Below are 16,972 nucleotides of genomic sequence, written 5' to 3'. Positions count from 1 at the left end.
TTTCAGTCCTGCACGATTCTACCAAGAAATGTGAGTGTTTATTCAAACCGCTGGTTTTTGATATTTTGGGCCCTATTGAAAAATGAATGTTTTGAATTTTCTCCAAAAGTAAAGTAGTTGCAAACTCATCCTTTTAGAAACTTGTTTCGGCTGTTGAGAGGAGTAAAAAACCATCAAAAATTTCAATCCTGCATGATTCTACCAAGAAATGTGATTCTTCATTCAAAACCTAATTTTTGCTATTGGGCTTTATTGAATAATGAATGTTTTGAATTTTCTCCAAAAGTAAAGTAGTTGCAAACTCATCCTTTTAGAGTCTTGTTTGGGCTCATGAGAGGAGTAGAAAAACATCAAAAATTTCAGTCCTGCATGATTCTACCAAGAAATGTGAGTGTTCAGTCAAACCGCTGGTTTTTGATATTTTGGGCCTTATTGAATAAAGAATGTTTTGAATTTTCTCCAAAAGTAAAGTAGTTGCAAACTCATCCTTTTAGAAACTTGTTTGGGCTGTTGAGTGGAGTAAAAAAAGATCAAAAATTTCAATCCTGCATGATTCTACCAAGAAATGTGAGTGTTCATTCAAACCGCTGGTTGTTGATATTTTGGGCCCTATTGTATAATGAATGTTTTGAATTTTCTCCAAAAGTAAAGTAGTTGCAAACTCATCCTTTTAGAATCTTGCTTGGACTGTTGAGAGGAGTCAAAAACCATCAAAAATTTCAATCCTGCATGATTCTACCAAGAAATGTGATTCTTCATTCAAAACGCTGATTTTTGCTATTGGGCTCTATTGAATAATGAATGTTTTGAATTTTCTCCAAAAGTAAAGTAGTTGCAAACTCATACTTTTAGAGACTTGTTTGGGCTCATGAGAGTAGTAGAAAAACATCAAAAATTTCTGTCCTGCACGATTCTACCAAGAAATGTGAGTGTTCAGTCAAACCGCTGGCTTTTGATATTTTGGGCCTTGTTGAATAAAGAATGTTTTGAATTTTCTCCAAAAGTAAAGTAGTTGCAAACTCATCCTTTTAGAAACTTGTTTGGGCTGTTGAGTGGAGTAAAAAACCATAAAAAATTTCAATCCTGCATGATTCTACCAAGAAATGTGATTCTTCATTCAAAACCTAATTTTTGCTATTGGGCTCTATTGAATAATGAATGTTTTAAATTTTCTCCAAAAGTAAAGTAGTTGCAAACTCATCCTTTTAGAGTCTTGTTTGGGCTCATGAGAGGAGTAGAAAAACATCAAAAATTTCAGTCCTGCATGATTCTACCAAGAAATGTGAGTGTTCAGTCAAACCGCTGGTTTTTGATATTTTGGGCCTTATTGAATAAAGAATGTTTTGAATTTTCTCCAAAAGTAAAGTAGTTGCAAACTCATCCTTTTAGAAACTTGTTTGGGCTGTTGAGAGGAGTAAAAAACCATCAAAAATTTCAATCCTGCATGATTCTACCAATAAATGTGATTCTTCATTCAAAACCTAATTTTTGCTATTGGGCTCTATTGAATAATGAACGTTTTGAATTTTCTCCAAAAGTAAAGTAGTTGCAAACTCATCCTTTTAGTGTCTTGTTTGGGCTCATGAGAGGAGTAGAAAAACATCAAAAATTTCAGTCCTGCACGATTCTACCAAGAAATGTGAGTGTTCATTCAAACCGCTGGTTTTTGATATTTTGGGCCCTATTGAATAATGAATGTTTTGAATTTTCTCCAAATGTAAAGTAGTTGCAAACTCATCCTTTTAGAAACTTGTTTGGGCTGTTGAGAGGAGTAAAAAACCATCAAAAATTTCAATCCTGCATGATTCTACCAAGAAATGTGATTCTTCATTCAAAACCTAATTTTTGCTATTGGGCTCTATTGAATAATGAATGTTTTGAATTTTCTCCAAAAGTAAAGTAGTTGCAAACTCATCCTTTTAGAGTCTTGTTTGGGCTCATGAGAGGAGTAGAAAAACATCAAAAATTTCAGTCCTGCACGATTCTACCAAGAAATGTGAGTGTTCAGTCAAACCGCTGGTTTTTGATATTTTGGGCCTTATTGAATAAAGAATGTTTTGAATTTTCTCCAAAAGTAAAGTAGTTGCAAACTCATCCTTTTAGAAACTTGTTTGGGCTGTTGAGTGGAGTAAAAAAAGATCAAAAATTTCAATCCTGCATGATTCTACCAAGACATGTGAGTGTTCATTCAAACCGCTGGTTGTTGATATTTTGGGCCCTATTGTATAATGAATGTTTTGAATTTTCTCCAAAAGTAAAGTAGTTGCAAACTCATCCTTTTAGAATCTTGCTTGGACTGTTGAGAGGAGTCAAAAACCATCAAAAATTTCAATCCTGCATGATTCTACCAAGAAATGTGATTCTTCATTCAAAACGCTGATTTTTGCTATTGGGCTCTATTGAATAATGAATGTTTTGAATTTTCTCCAAAAGTAAAGTAGTTGCAAACTCATCCTTTTAGAGACTTGTTTGGGCTCATGAGAGTAGTAGAAAAACATCAAAAATTTCTGTCCTGCACGATTCTACCAAGAAATGTGAGTGTTCAGTCAAACCGCTGGCTTTTGATATTTTGGGCCTTGTTGAATAAAGAATGTTTTGAATTTTCTCCAAAAGTAAAGTAGTTGCAAACTCATCCTTTTAGAAACTTGTTTGGGCTGTTGAGTGGAGTAAAAAACCATAAAAAATTTCAATCCTGCATGATTCTACCAAGAAATGTGATTCTTCATTCAAAAACTAATTTTTGCTATTGGGCTCTATTGAATAATGAATGTTTTAAATTTTCTCCAAAAGTAAAGTAGTTGCAAACTCATCCTTTTAGAGTCTTGTTTGGGCTCATGAGAGGAGTAGAAAAACATCAAAAATTTCAGTCCTGCATGATTCTACCAAGAAATGTGAGTGTTCAGTCAAACTGCTGGTTTTTGATATTTTGGGCCTTATTGAATAAAGAATGTTTTGAATTTTCTCCAAAAGTAAAGTAGTTGCAAACTCATCCTTTTAGAAACTTGTTTGGGCTGTTGAGAGGAGTAAAAAACCATCAAAAATTTCAATCCTGCATGATTCTACCAAGAAATGTGATTCTTCATTCAAAACCTAATTTTTGCTATTGGGCTCTATTGAATAATGAACGTTTTGAATTTTCTCCAAAAGTAAAGTAGTTGCAAACTCATCCTTTTAGAGTCTTGTTTGGGCTCATGAGAGGAGTAGAAAAACATCAAAAATTTCAGTCCTGCACGATTCTACCAAGAAATGTGAGTGTTCATTCAAACCGCTGGTTTTTGATATTTTGGGCCCTATTGAATAATGAATGTTTTGAATTTTCTCCAAATGCAAAGTAGTTGCAAACTCATCCTGTTAGAAACTTGTTTGGGCTGTTGAGAGGAGTAAAAAAACATCAAAAATTTCAATCCTGCATGATTCTACCAAGAAATGTGATTCTTCATTCAAAACCTGATTTTTGCTATTGGGCTCTATTGAATAATGAATGTTTTGAATTTTCTCCAAAAGTAAAGTAGTTGCAAACTCATCCTTTTAGAATCTTGCTTGGACAGTTGAGAGGAGTCAAAAACCATCAAAAATTTCAATCCTGCATGTTTCTGCCAAGAAATGTGATTCTTCATTCAAAACGCTGATTTTTGCTATTGGGCTCTATTGAATAATGAATGTTTTGAATTTTCTCCAAAAGTAAAGTAGTTGCAAACTCAACCTTTTAGAGTCTTGTTTGGGCTCATGAGAGGAGTAGAAAAACATCAAAAATTTCAGTCCTGCACGATTCTACCAAGAAATGTGAGTGTTCATTCAAACCGCTGGTTTTTGATATTTTGGGCCCTATTGAATAATGAATGTTTTGAATATTCTCCAAAAGTAAAGTAGTTGCAAACTCATCCTTTTAGAAACTTGTTTGGGCTGTTGAGAGTAGTAAAAAAACATCAAAAATTTCAATCCTGCATGATTCTACCAAGAAATGTGATTGTTCATTCAAAACACTGCTTTTTGCTATTGGGCTCTATTGAATAATGAATGTTTTGAATTTTCTCCATAAGTAAAGTATTTGCAAACTCATCCTTTTAGAAACTTGTTTGGGCTGTTGAGTGTAGTAAAAAAAATCAAAAATTTCAATCCTGCATGATTCTACCAAGAAATGTGATTCTTCATTCAAAACCTAATTTTTGCTATTGGGCTCTATTGAATAATGAAAGTTTTGAATTTTCTCCAAAAGTAAAGTATTTGCAAACTCATCCTTTTAGAGTCTTGTTTGGGCTTATGAGAGGAGTAGAAAAACATCAAAAATTTCAGTCCTGCACGATTCTACCAAGAAATGTGAGTGTTCATTCAAACCGCTGGTTTTTGATATTTTGGGCCCTATTGAATAATGAATGTTTTGAATTTTCTCCAAATGTAAAGTAGTTGCAAACTCATCCTTTTAGAAACTTGTTTGGGCTGTTGAGAGGAGTAAAAAACCATCAAAAATTTCAATCCTGCATGATTCTACCAAGAAATGTGATTCTTCATTCAAAACCTGATTTTTGCTATTGGGCTCTATTGAATAATGAATGTTTTGAATTTTCTCCAAAAGTAAAGTAGTTGCAAACTCATCCTTTTAGAGTCTTGTTTGGGCTCATGAGAGGAGTAGAAAAACATCAAAAATTTCAGTCCTGCACGATTCTACCAAGAAATGTGAGTGTTCAGTCAAACCGCTGGTTTTTGATATTTTGGGCCTTATTGAATAAAGAATGTTTTGAATTTTCTCCAAAAGTAAAGTAGTTGCAAACTCATCCTTTTAGAAACTTGTTTGGGCTGTTGAATGGAGTAAAAAAAGATCAAAAATTTCAATCCTGCATGATTCTACCAAGAAATGTGAGTGTTCATTCAAACCGCTGGTTGTTGATATTTTGGGCCCTATTGTATAATGAATGTTTTGAATTTTCTCCAAAAGTAAAGTAGTTGCAAACTCATCCTTTTAGAATCTTGCTTGGACTGTTGAGAGGAGTCAAAAACCATCAAAAATTTCAATCCTGCATGATTCTACCAAGAAATGTGATTCTTCATTCAAAATGCTGATTTTTGCTATTGGGCTCTGTTGAATAATGAATGTTTTGAATTTTCTCCAAAAGTAAAGTAGTTGCAAACTCATCCTTTTAGAGTCTTGTTTGGGCTCATGAGAGGAGTAGAAAAACATCAAAAATTTCAGTCCTGCACGATTCTACCAAGATATGTGAGTGTTCATTCAAACCGCTGGTTTTTGATATTTTGGGCCTTGTTGAATAATGAATGTTTTGAATTTTCTCCAAAAGTAAAGTAGTTGCAAACTCATCCTTTTAGAAACTTGTTTGGGCTGTTGAGTGGAGTAAAAAAAGATCAAAAATTTAAATCCTGCATGATTCTACCAAGAAATGTGATTCTTCATTCAAAACACTGATTTTTGCTATTGGGCTCTATTGAATAATGAATGTTTTGAATTTTCTCCAAAAGTAAAGTAGTTGCAAACTCATCCTTTTAGAGTCTTGTTTGGGCTCATGAGAGGAGTAGAAAAACATCAAAAATTTCTGTCCTGCACGATTCTACCAAGAAATGTGAGTGTTCAGTCAAACCGCTGGTTTTTGATATTTTGGGCCTTGTTGAATAAAGAATGTTTTGAATTTTCTCCAAAAGTAAAGTAGTTGCAAACTCATCCTTTTAGAAACTTGTTTTGGCTGTTGAGAGGAGTAAAAAACCATCAAAAATTTCAATCCTGCATGATTCTATCAAGAAATGTGATTCTTCATTCAAAACCTAATTTTTGCTACTGGGCTCTATTGAATAATGAATGTTTTGAATTTTCTCCAAAAGTAAAGTAGTTGCAAACTCATCCTTTTAGAGTCTTGTTTGGGCTCATGAGAGGAGTAGAAAAACTTCAAAAATTTCAGTCTTGCACGATTCTACCAAGAAATGTGAGTGTTCAGTTAAACCGCTGGTTTTTGATATTTTGGGCCTTATTGAATAAAGAATGTTTTGAATTTTCTCCAAAAGTAAAGTAGTTGCAAACTCATCCTTTTAGAAACTTGTTTGGGCTGTTGAGTGGAGTAAAAAAAGATCAAAAATTTCAATCCTGCATGATTCTACCAAGAAATGTGAGTGTTCATTCAAACCGCTGGTTGTTGATATTTTGGGCCCTATTGTATAATGAATGTTTTGATTTTTCTCCAAAAGTAAAGTAGTTGCAAACTCATCCTTTTAGAATCGTGCTTGGACTGTTGAGAGGAGTCAAAAACCATCAAAAATTTCAATCCTGCATGATTCTACCAAGAAATGTGATTCTTCATTCAAAACGCTGATTTTTGCTATTGGGCTCTATTGAATAATGAATGTTTTGAATTTTCTCCAAAAGTAAAGTAGTTGCAAACTCATCCTTTTAGAGTCTTGTTTGGGCTCATGAGAGGAGTAGAAAAACATCAAAAATTTCTGTCCTGCACGATTCTACCAAGAAATGTGAGTGTTCAGTCAAACCGCTGGTTTTTGATATTTTGGGCCTTGTTGAATAAAGAATGTTTTGAATTTTCTCCAAAAGTAAAGTAGTTGCAAACTCATCCTTTTAGAAACTTGTTTGGGCTGTTGAGAGGAGTAAAAAACCATCAAAAATTTCAATCCTGCATGATTCTACCAAGAAATGTGATTCTTCATTCAAAACCTAATTTTTGCTATTGGGCTCTATTGAATAATGAATGTTTTGAATTTTCTCCAAAAGTAAAGTAGTTGCAAACTCATCCTTTTAGAGTCTTGTTTGGGCTCATGAGAGGAGTAGAAAAACATCAAAAATTCAGTCCTGCACGATTCTACCAAGAAAGGTGAGTGTTCATTCAAACTGCTGGTTTTTGATATTTTGGGCCCTATTGAATAATGAATGCTTTGAATTTTCTCCAAAAGTAAAGTAGTTGCAAACTCATCCTTTTAGAAACTTGTTTGGGCTGTTGAGAGGAGTAAAAAACCATCAAAAATTTCAATCCTGCATGATTCTACCAAGAAATGTGATTCTTCATTCAAAACCTGATTTTTGCTATTGGGCTCTATTGAATAATGAATGTTTTGAATTTTCTCCAAAAGTAAAGTAGTTGTAAACTCATCCTTTTAGAGTCTTGTTTGGGCTCATGAGCGGAGTAGAAAAACATCAAAAATTTCAGTCCTGCACGATTCTACCAAGAAATGTGAGTGTTCATTCAAACCGCTGTTTTTTGATATTTTGGGCCCTATTTAATAATGAATGTTTTGAATTTTCTCCAAAAGTAAAGTAGTTGCAAACTCATCCTTTTAGAAACTTGTTTGGGCTGTTGAGTGGAGTAAAAAAAGATCAAAAATTTCAATCCTGCATGATTCTACCAAGAAATGTGATTGTTCATTCAAAACACTGCTTTTTGCTATTGGGCTCTATTGAATAATGAATGTTTTGAATTTTCTCCAAAAGTAAAGTAGTTGCAAACTCATCCTTTTAGAAAATTGTTTGGGCTGTTGAGAGGAGTAAAAAAACATCAAAAATTTCAATCCTGCATGATTCTACCAAGAAATGTGATTGTTCATTCAAAACGCTGATTTTTGCTATTGGGCTCTATTGAATAATGAATGTTTTGAATTTTCTCCAAAAGTAAAGTAGTTGCAAACTCATCCTTTTAGAGTCTTGTTTGGGCTCATGAGAGGAGTAGAAAAACATCAAAAATTTCAGTCCTGCATGATTCTAAAAAAGAAATGTGAGTGTTCATTCAAACCGCTGGTTTTTGATATTTTGGGCCCTATTGAATAATGAATGCTTTGAATTTTCTCCAAAAGTAAAGTAGTTGCAAACTCATCCTTTTAGAAACTTGTTTGGGCTGTTGAGAGGAGTAAAAAAACATCAAAAATTTCAATCCTGCATGATTCTACCAAGAAATGTAATTGTTCATTCAAAACGCTGATTTTTGCTATTGGGCTATATTGAATAATGAATGTTTTGAATTTTCTCCAAAAGTAAAGCAGTTGCAAAGTCATCCTTTTAAAGTCTTGTTTGGGCTCATGAGAGGAGTAGAAAAACATCAAAAATTTCAGTCCTGCACGATTCTACCAAGAAATGTGAGTGTTCATTCAAACCGCTGATTTTTGATATTTTGGGCCCTATTGAATAATGAATGTTTTGAATTTTCTCCAAATGTAAAGTAGTTGCAAACTCATCCTTTTAGAAACTTGTTTGGGCTGTTGAGAGGAGTAAAAAACCATCAAAAATTTCAATCCTGCATGATTCTACCAAGAAATGTGATTCTTCATTCAAAACCTGATTTTTGCTATTGGGCTCTATTGAATAATGAATGTTTTGAATTTTCTCCAAAAGTAAAGTAGTTGCAAACTCATCCTTTTAGAGTCTTGTTTGGGCTCATGAGAGGAGTAGAAAAACATCAAAAATTTCAGTCCTGCACGATTCTACCAAGAAATGTGAGTGTTCAGTCAAACCGCTGGTTTTTGATATTTTGGGCCTTATTGAATAAAGAATGTTTTGAATTTTCTCCAAAAGTAAAGTAGTTGCAAACTCATCCTTTTAGAAACTTGTTTGGGCTGTTGAATGGAGTAAAAAAAGATCAAAAATTTCAATCCTGCATGATTCTACCAAGAAATGTGAGTGTTCATTCAAACCGCTGGTTGTTGATATTTTGGGCCCTATTGTATAATGAATGTTTTGAATTTTCTCCAAAAGTAAAGTAGTTGCAAACTCATCCTTTTAGAATCTTGCTTGGACTGTTGAGAGGAGTCAAAAACCATCAAAAATTTCAATCCTGCATGATTCTACCAAGAAATGTGATTCTTCATTCAAAATGCTGATTTTTGCTATTGGGCTCTGTTGAATAATGAATGTTTTGAATTTTCTCCAAAAGTAAAGTAGTTGCAAACTCATCCTTTTAGAGTCTTGTTTGGGCTCATGAGAGGAGTAGAAAAACATCAAAAATTTCAGTCCTGCACGATTCTACCAAGATATGTGAGTGTTCATTCAAACCGCTGGTTTTTGATATTTTGGGCCCTATTGAATAATGAATGTTTTGAATTTTCTCCAAAAGTAAAGTAGTTGCAAACTCATCCTTTTAGAAACTTGTTTGGGCTGTTGAGTGGAGTAAAAAAAGATCAAAAATTTAAATCCTGCATGATTCTACCAAGAAATGTGATTCTTCATTCAAAACACTGATTTTTGCTATTGGGCTCTATTGAATAATGAATGTTTTGAATTTTCTCCAAAAGTAAAGTACTTGCAAACTCATCCTTTTAGAGTCTTGTTTGGGCTCATGAGAGGAGTAGAAAAACATCAAAAATTTCTGTCCTGCACGATTCTACCAAGAAATGTGAGTGTTCAGTCAAACCGCTGGTTTTTGATATTTTGGGCCTTGTTGAATAAAGAATGTTTTGAATTTTCTCCAAAAGTAAAGTAGTTGCAAACTCATCCTTTTAGAAACTTGTTTTGGCTGTTGAGAGGAGTAAAAAACCATCAAAAATTTCAATCCTGCATGATTCTATCAAGAAATGTGATTCTTCATTCAAAACCTAATTTTTGCTACTGGGCTCTATTGAATAATGAATGTTTTGAATTTTCTCCAAAAGTAAAGTAGTTGCAAACTCATCCTTTTAGAGTCTTGTTTGGGCTCATGAGAGGAGTAGAAAAACTTCAAAAATTTCAGTCTTGCACGATTCTACCAAGAAATGTGAGTGTTCAGTTAAACCGCTGGTTTTTGATATTTTGGGCCTTATTGAATAAAGAATGTTTTGAATTTTCTCCAAAAGTAAAGTAGTTGCAAACTCATCCTTTTAGAAACTTGTTTGGGCTGTTGAGTGGAGTAAAAAAAGATCAAAAATTTCAATCCTGCATGATTCTACCAAGAAATGTGAGTGTTCATTCAAACCGCTGGTTGTTGATATTTTGGGCCCTATTGTATAATGAATGTTTTGATTTTTCTCCAAAAGTAAAGTAGTTGCAAACTCATCCTTTTAGAATCGTGCTTGGACTGTTGAGAGGAGTCAAAAACCATCAAAAATTTCAATCCTGCATGATTCTACCAAGAAATGTGATTCTTCATTCAAAACGCTGATTTTTGCTATTGGGCTCTATTGAATAATGAATGTTTTGAATTTTCTCCAAAAGTAAAGTAGTTGCAAACTCATCCTTTTAGAGTCTTGTTTGGGCTCATGAGAGGAGTAGAAAAACATCAAAAATTTCTGTCCTGCACGATTCTACCAAGAAATGTGAGTGTTCAGTCAAACCGCTGGTTTTTGATATTTTGGGCCTTGTTGAATAAAGAATGTTTTGAATTTTCTCCAAAAGTAAAGTAGTTGCAAACTCATCCTTTTAGAAACTTGTTTGGGCTGTTGAGAGGAGTAAAAAACCATCAAAAATTTCAATCCTGCATGATTCTACCAAGAAATGTGATTCTTCATTCAAAACCTAATTTTTGCTATTGGGCTCTATTGAATAATGAATGTTTTGAATTTTCTCCAAAAGTAAAGTAGTTGCAAACTCATCCTTTTAGAGTCTTGTTTGGGCTCATGAGAGGAGTAGAAAAACATCAAAAATTCAGTCCTGCACGATTCTACCAAGAAAGGTGAGTGTTCATTCAAACTGCTGGTTTTTGATATTTTGGGCCCTATTGAATAATGAATGCTTTGAATTTTCTCCAAAAGTAAAGTAGTTGCAAACTCATCCTTTTAGAAACTTGTTTGGGCTGTTGAGAGGAGTAAAAAACCATCAAAAATTTCAATCCTGCATGATTCTACCAAGAAATGTGATTCTTCATTCAAAACCTGATTTTTGCTATTGGGCTCTATTGAATAATGAATGTTTTGAATTTTCTCCAAAAGTAAAGTAGTTGTAAACTCATCCTTTTAGAGTCTTGTTTGGGCTCATGAGCGGAGTAGAAAAACATCAAAAATTTCAGTCCTGCACGATTCTACCAAGAAATGTGAGTGTTCATTCAAACCGCTGTTTTTTGATATTTTGGGCCCTATTTAATAATGAATGTTTTGAATTTTCTCCAAAAGTAAAGTAGTTGCAAACTCATCCTTTTAGAAACTTGTTTGGGCTGTTGAGTGGAGTAAAAAAAGATCAAAAATTTCAATCCTGCATGATTCTACCAAGAAATGTGATTGTTCATTCAAAACACTGCTTTTTGCTATTGGGCTCTATTGAATAATGAATGTTTTGAATTTTCTCCAAAAGTAAAGTAGTTGCAAACTCATCCTTTTAGAAAATTGTTTGGGCTGTTGAGAGGAGTAAAAAAACATCAAAAATTTCAATCCTGCATGATTCTACCAAGAAATGTGATTGTTCATTCAAAACGCTGATTTTTGCTATTGGGCTCTATTGAATAATGAATGTTTTGAATTTTCTCCAAAAGTAAAGTAGTTGCAAACTCATCCTTTTAGAGTCTTGTTTGGGCTCATGAGAGGAGTAGAAAAACATCAAAAATTTCAGTCCTGCATGATTCTAAAAAAGAAATGTGAGTGTTCATTCAAACCGCTGGTTTTTGATATTTTGGGCCCTATTGAATAATGAATGCTTTGAATTTTCTCCAAAAGTAAAGTAGTTGCAAACTCATCCTTTTAGAAACTTGTTTGGGCTGTTGAGAGGAGTAAAAAAACATCAAAAATTTCAATCCTGCATGATTCTACCAAGAAATGTAATTGTTCATTCAAAACGCTGATTTTTGCTATTGGGCTATATTGAATAATGAATGTTTTGAATTTTCTCCAAAAGTAAAGCAGTTGCAAAGTCATCCTTTTAAAGTCTTGTTTGGGCTCATGAGAGGAGTAGAAAAACATCAAAAATTTCAGTCCTGCACGATTCTACCAAGAAATGTGAGTGTTCATTCAAACCGCTGATTTTTGATATTTTGGGCCCTATTGAATAATGAATGTTTTGAATTTTCTCCAAATGTAAAGTAGTTGCAAACTCATCCTTTTAGAAACTTGTTTGGGCTGTTGAGAGGAGTAAAAAAACATCAAAAATTTCAATCCTGCATGATTCTACCAAGAAATGTGATTCTTCATTCAAAACCTGATTTTTGCTATTGGGCTCTATTGAATAATGAATGTTTTGATTTTTCTCCAAAAGTAAAGTAGTTGCAAACTCATCCTTTTAGAGTCTTGTTTGGGCTCATGAGAGGAGTAGAAAAACATCAAAAATTTCAGTCCTGCACGATTCTACCAAGAAATGTGAGTGTCTATTCAAACCGCTGGTTTTTGATATTTTGGGCCCTATTGAATAATGAATGTTTTGAATTTTCTCCAAAAGTAAAGTAGTTGCAAACTCATCCTTTTAGAAACTTGTTTGGGCTGTTGAGAGGAGTAAAAAACCATCAAAAATTTCAATCCTGCATGATTCTACCAAGAAATGTGATTCTTCATTCAAAACCTAATTTTTGCTATTGGGCTCTATTGAATAATGAATGTTTTGAATTTTCTCCAAAAGTAAAGTAGTTGCAAACTCATCCTTTTAGAGTCTTGTTTGGGCTCATGAGAGGAGTAGAAAAACATCAAAAATTTCAGTCCTGCACGATTCTACCAAGAAATGTGAGTGTCTATTCAAACCGCTGATTGTTGATATTTTGGGCCCTATTGTATAATGAATGTTTTGAATTTTCTCCAAAAGTAAAGTGGTTGCAAACTCATCCTTTTAGAATCTTGCTTGGACTGTTGAGAGGAGTCAAAAACCATCAAAAATTTCAATCCTGCATGATTCTACCAAGAAATGTGATTCTTCATTCAAAACGCTGATTTTTGCTATTGGGCTCTATTGAATAATGAATGTTTTGAATTTTCTCCAAAAGTAAAGTAGTTGCAAACTCATACTTTTAGAGTCTTGTTTGGGCTCATGAGAGGAGTAGAAAAACATTAAAAATTTCAGTCCTGCACGATTCTACCAAGAAAGGTGAGTGTTCATTCAAACCGCTGGTTTTTGATATTTTGGGCCCTATTGAATAATGAATGCTTTGAATTTTCTCCAAAAGTAAAGTAGTTGCAAACTCATCCTTTTAGAAACTTGTTTGGGCTGTTGAGAGGAGTAAAAAACCATCAAAAATTTCAATCCTGCATGATTCTACCAAGAAATGTGATTCTTCATTCAAAACCTGATTTTTGCTATTGGGCTCTATTGAATAATGAATGTTTTGAATTTTCTCCAAAAGTAAAGCAGTTGCAAAGTCATCCTTTTAAAGTCTTGTTTGGGCTCATGAGAGGAGTAGAAAAACATCAAAAATTTCAGTCCTGCACGATTCTACCAAGAAATGTGAGTGTTCAGTCAAACCGCTGGTTTTTGATATTTTGGGCCTTATTGAATAAAGAATGTTTTGAATTTTCTCCAAAAGTAAAGTAGTTGCAAACTCATCCTTTTAGAAACTTGTTTGGGCTGTTGAGTGGAGTAAAAAAAGATCAAAAATTTCAATCCTGCATGATTCTACCAAGAAATGTGAGTGTTCATTCAAACCGCTGATTGTTGATATTTTGGGCCCTATTGTATAATGAATGTTTTGAATTTTCTCCAAAAGTAAAGTGGTTGCAAACTCATCCTTTTAGAATCTTGCTTGGACTGTTGAGAGGAGTCAAAAACCATCAAAAATTTCAATCCTGCATGATTCTACCAAGAAATGTGATTCTTCATTCAAAACGCTGATTTTTGCTATTGGGCTCTATTGAATAATGAATGTTTTGAATTTTCTCCAAAAGTAAAGTAGTTGCAAACTCATACTTTTAGAGTCTTGTTTGGGCTCATGAGAGGAGTAGAAAAACATTAAAAATTTCAGTCCTGCACGATTCTACCAAGAAAGGTGAGTGTTCATTCAAACCGCTGGTTTTTGATATTTTGGGCCCTATTGAATAATGAATGCTTTGAATTTTCTCCAAAAGTAAAGTAGTTGCAAACTCATCCTTTTAGAAACTTGTTTGGGCTGTTGAGAGGAGTAAAAAACCATCAAAAATTTCAATCCTGCATGATTCTACCAAGAAATGTGATTCTTCATTCAAAACCTGATTTTTGCTATTGGGCTCTATTGAATAATGAATGTTTTGAATTTTCTCCAAAAGTAAAGCAGTTGCAAAGTCATCCTTTTAAAGTCTTGTTTGGGCTCATGAGAGGAGTAGAAAAACATCAAAAATTTCAGTCCTGCACGATTCTACCAAGAAATGTGAGTGTTCATTCAAACCGCTGATTTTTGATATTTTGGGCCCTATTGAATAATGAATGTTTTGAATTTTCTCCAAATGTAAAGTAGTTGCAAACTCATCCTTTTAGAAACTTGTTTGGGCTGTTGAGAGGAGTAAAAAAACATCAAAAATTTCAATCCTGCATGATTCTACCAAGAAATGTGATTCTTCATTCAAAACCTGATTTTTGCTATTGGGCTCTATTGAATAATGAATGTTTTGATTTTTCTCCAAAAGTAAAGTAGTTGCAAACTCATCCTTTTAGAGTTTTGTTTGGGCTCATGAGAGGAGTAGAAAAACATCAAAAATTTCAGTCCTGCACGATTCTACCAAGAAATGTGAGTGTTTATTCAAACCGCTGGTTTTTGATATTTTGAGCCCTATTGAATAATGAATGTTTTGAATTTACTCCAAAAGTAAAGTAGTTGCAAACTCATCCTTTTAGAAACTTGTTTGGGCTGTTGTGTGGAGTAAAAAAAGATCAAAAATTTCAATCCTGCATGATTCTACCAAGAAATGTGATTGTTCATTCAAAACACTGCTTTTTGCTATTGGGCTCTATTGAATAATGAATGTTTTGAATTTTCTCCAAAAGTAAAGTAGTTGCAAACTCATCCTTTTAGAAACTTGTTTGGGCTGTTGAGAGGAGTAAAAAACATCAAAAATTTCAATCCTGCATGATTCTACCAAGAAATGTGATTGTTCATTCAAAACGCTGATTTTTGCTATTGGGCTCTATTGAATAATGAATGTTTTAAATTTTCTCCAAAAGTAAAGTAGTTGCAAACTCATCCTTTTAGAGTCTTGTTTGGGCTCATGAGAGGAGTAGAAAAACATCAAAAATTTCAGTCCTGCACGATTCTACCAAGAAATGTGAGTGTTCATTCAAACCGCTGGTTTTTGATATTTTGGGCCCTATTGAATAATGAATGCTTTGAATTTTCTCCAAAAGTAAAGTAGTTGCAAACTCATCCTTTTAGAAACTTGTTTGGGCTGTTGAGAGGAGTAAAAAAACATCAAAAATTTCAATCCTGCATGATTCTACCAAGAAATGTGATTGTTCATTCAAAACGCTGATTTTTGCTATTGAGCTATATTGAATAATGAATGTTTTGAATTTTCTCCAAAAGTAAAGCAGTTGCAAAGTCATCCTTTTAAAGTCTTGTTTGGGCTCATGAGAGGAGTAGAAAAACATCAAAAATTTCAGTCCTGCACGATTCTACCAAGAAATGTGAGTGTTTATTCAAACCGCTGGTTTTTGATATTTTGGGCCCTATTGAAAAATGAATGTTTTGAATTTTCTCCAAAAGTAAAGTAGTTGCAAACTCATCCTTTTAGAAACTTGTTTGGGCTGTTGAGAGGAGTAAAAAAACATCAAAAATTTCAATCCTGCATGATTCTACCAAGAAATGTGATTCTTCATTCAAAACCTAATTTTTGCTATTGGGCTCTATTGAATAATGAATGTTTTGAATTTTCTCCAAAAGTAAAGTAGTTGCAAACTCATCCTTTTAGAGTCTTGTTTGGGCTCATGAGAGGAGTAGAAAAACATCAAAAATTTCAGTCCTGCACGATTCTACCAAGAAATGTGAGTGTTCAGTCAAACCGCTGGTTTTTGATATTTTGGGCCTTATTGAATAAAGAATGTTTTGAATTTTCTCCAAAAGTAAAGTAGTTGCAAACTCATCCTTTTAGAAACTTGTTTGGGCTGTTGAGTGGAGTAAAAAAAGATCAAAAATTTCAATCCTGCATGATTCTACCAAGAAATGTGAGTGTTCATTCAAACCGCTGGTTGTTGATATTTTGGGCCCTATTGTATAATGAATGTTTTGAATTTTCTCCAAAAGTAAAGTAGTTGCAAACTCATCCTTTTAGAATCTTGCTTGGACTGTTGAGAGGAGTCAAAAACCATCAAAAATTTCAATCCTGCATGATTCTACCAAGAAATGTGATTCTTCATTCAAAACGCTGATTTTTGCTATTGGGCTCTATTGAATAATGAATGTTTTGAATTTTCTCCAAAAGTAAAGTAGTTGCAAACTCATACTTTTAGAGACTTGTTTGGGCTCATGAGAGTAGTAGAAAAACATCAAAAATTTCTGTCCTGCACGTTTCTACCAAGAAATGTGAGTGTTCAGTCAAACCGCTGGCTTTTGATATTTTGGGCCTTGTTGAATAAAGAATGTTTTGAATTTTCTCCAAAAGTAAAGTAGTTGCAAACTCATCCTTTTAGAAACTTGTTTGGGCTGTTGAGTGGAGTAAAAAACCATAAAAAATTTCAATCCTGCATGATTCTACCAAGAAATGTGATTCTTCATTCAAAACCTAATTTTTGCTATTGGGCTCTATTGAATAATGAATGTTTTAAATTTTCTCCAAAAGTAAAGTAGTTGCAAACTCATCCTTTTAGAGTCTTGTTTGGGCTCATGAGAGGAGTAGAAAAACATCAAAAATTCAGTCCTGCACGATTCTACCAAGAAAGGTGAGTGTTCATTCAAACTGCTGGTTTTTGATATTTTGGGCCCTATTGAATAATGAATGCTTTGAATTTTCTCCAAAAGTAAAGTAGTTGCAAACTCATCCTTTTAGAAACTTGTTTGGGCTGTTGAGAGGAGTAAAAAACCATCAAAAATTTCAATCCTGCATGATTCTACCAAGAAATGTGATTCTTCATTCAAAACCTGATTTTTGCTATTGGGCTCTATTGAATAATGAATGTTTTGAATTTTCTCCAAAAGTAAAGTAGTTGTAAACTCATCCTTTTAGAGTCTTGTTTGGGCTCATGAGCGGAGTAGAAAAA

Source organism: Dendrobates tinctorius, unplaced genomic scaffold (assembly GCF_039654945.1).
Source record: "Dendrobates tinctorius isolate UK_male_01 unplaced genomic scaffold, ASM3965494v1 ptg000229l, whole genome shotgun sequence".
NCBI classification, from domain to species: Eukaryota; Metazoa; Chordata; class Amphibia; order Anura; family Dendrobatidae; genus Dendrobates; species Dendrobates tinctorius.
Note: the sequence above shows the minus strand (reverse complement) of the source record.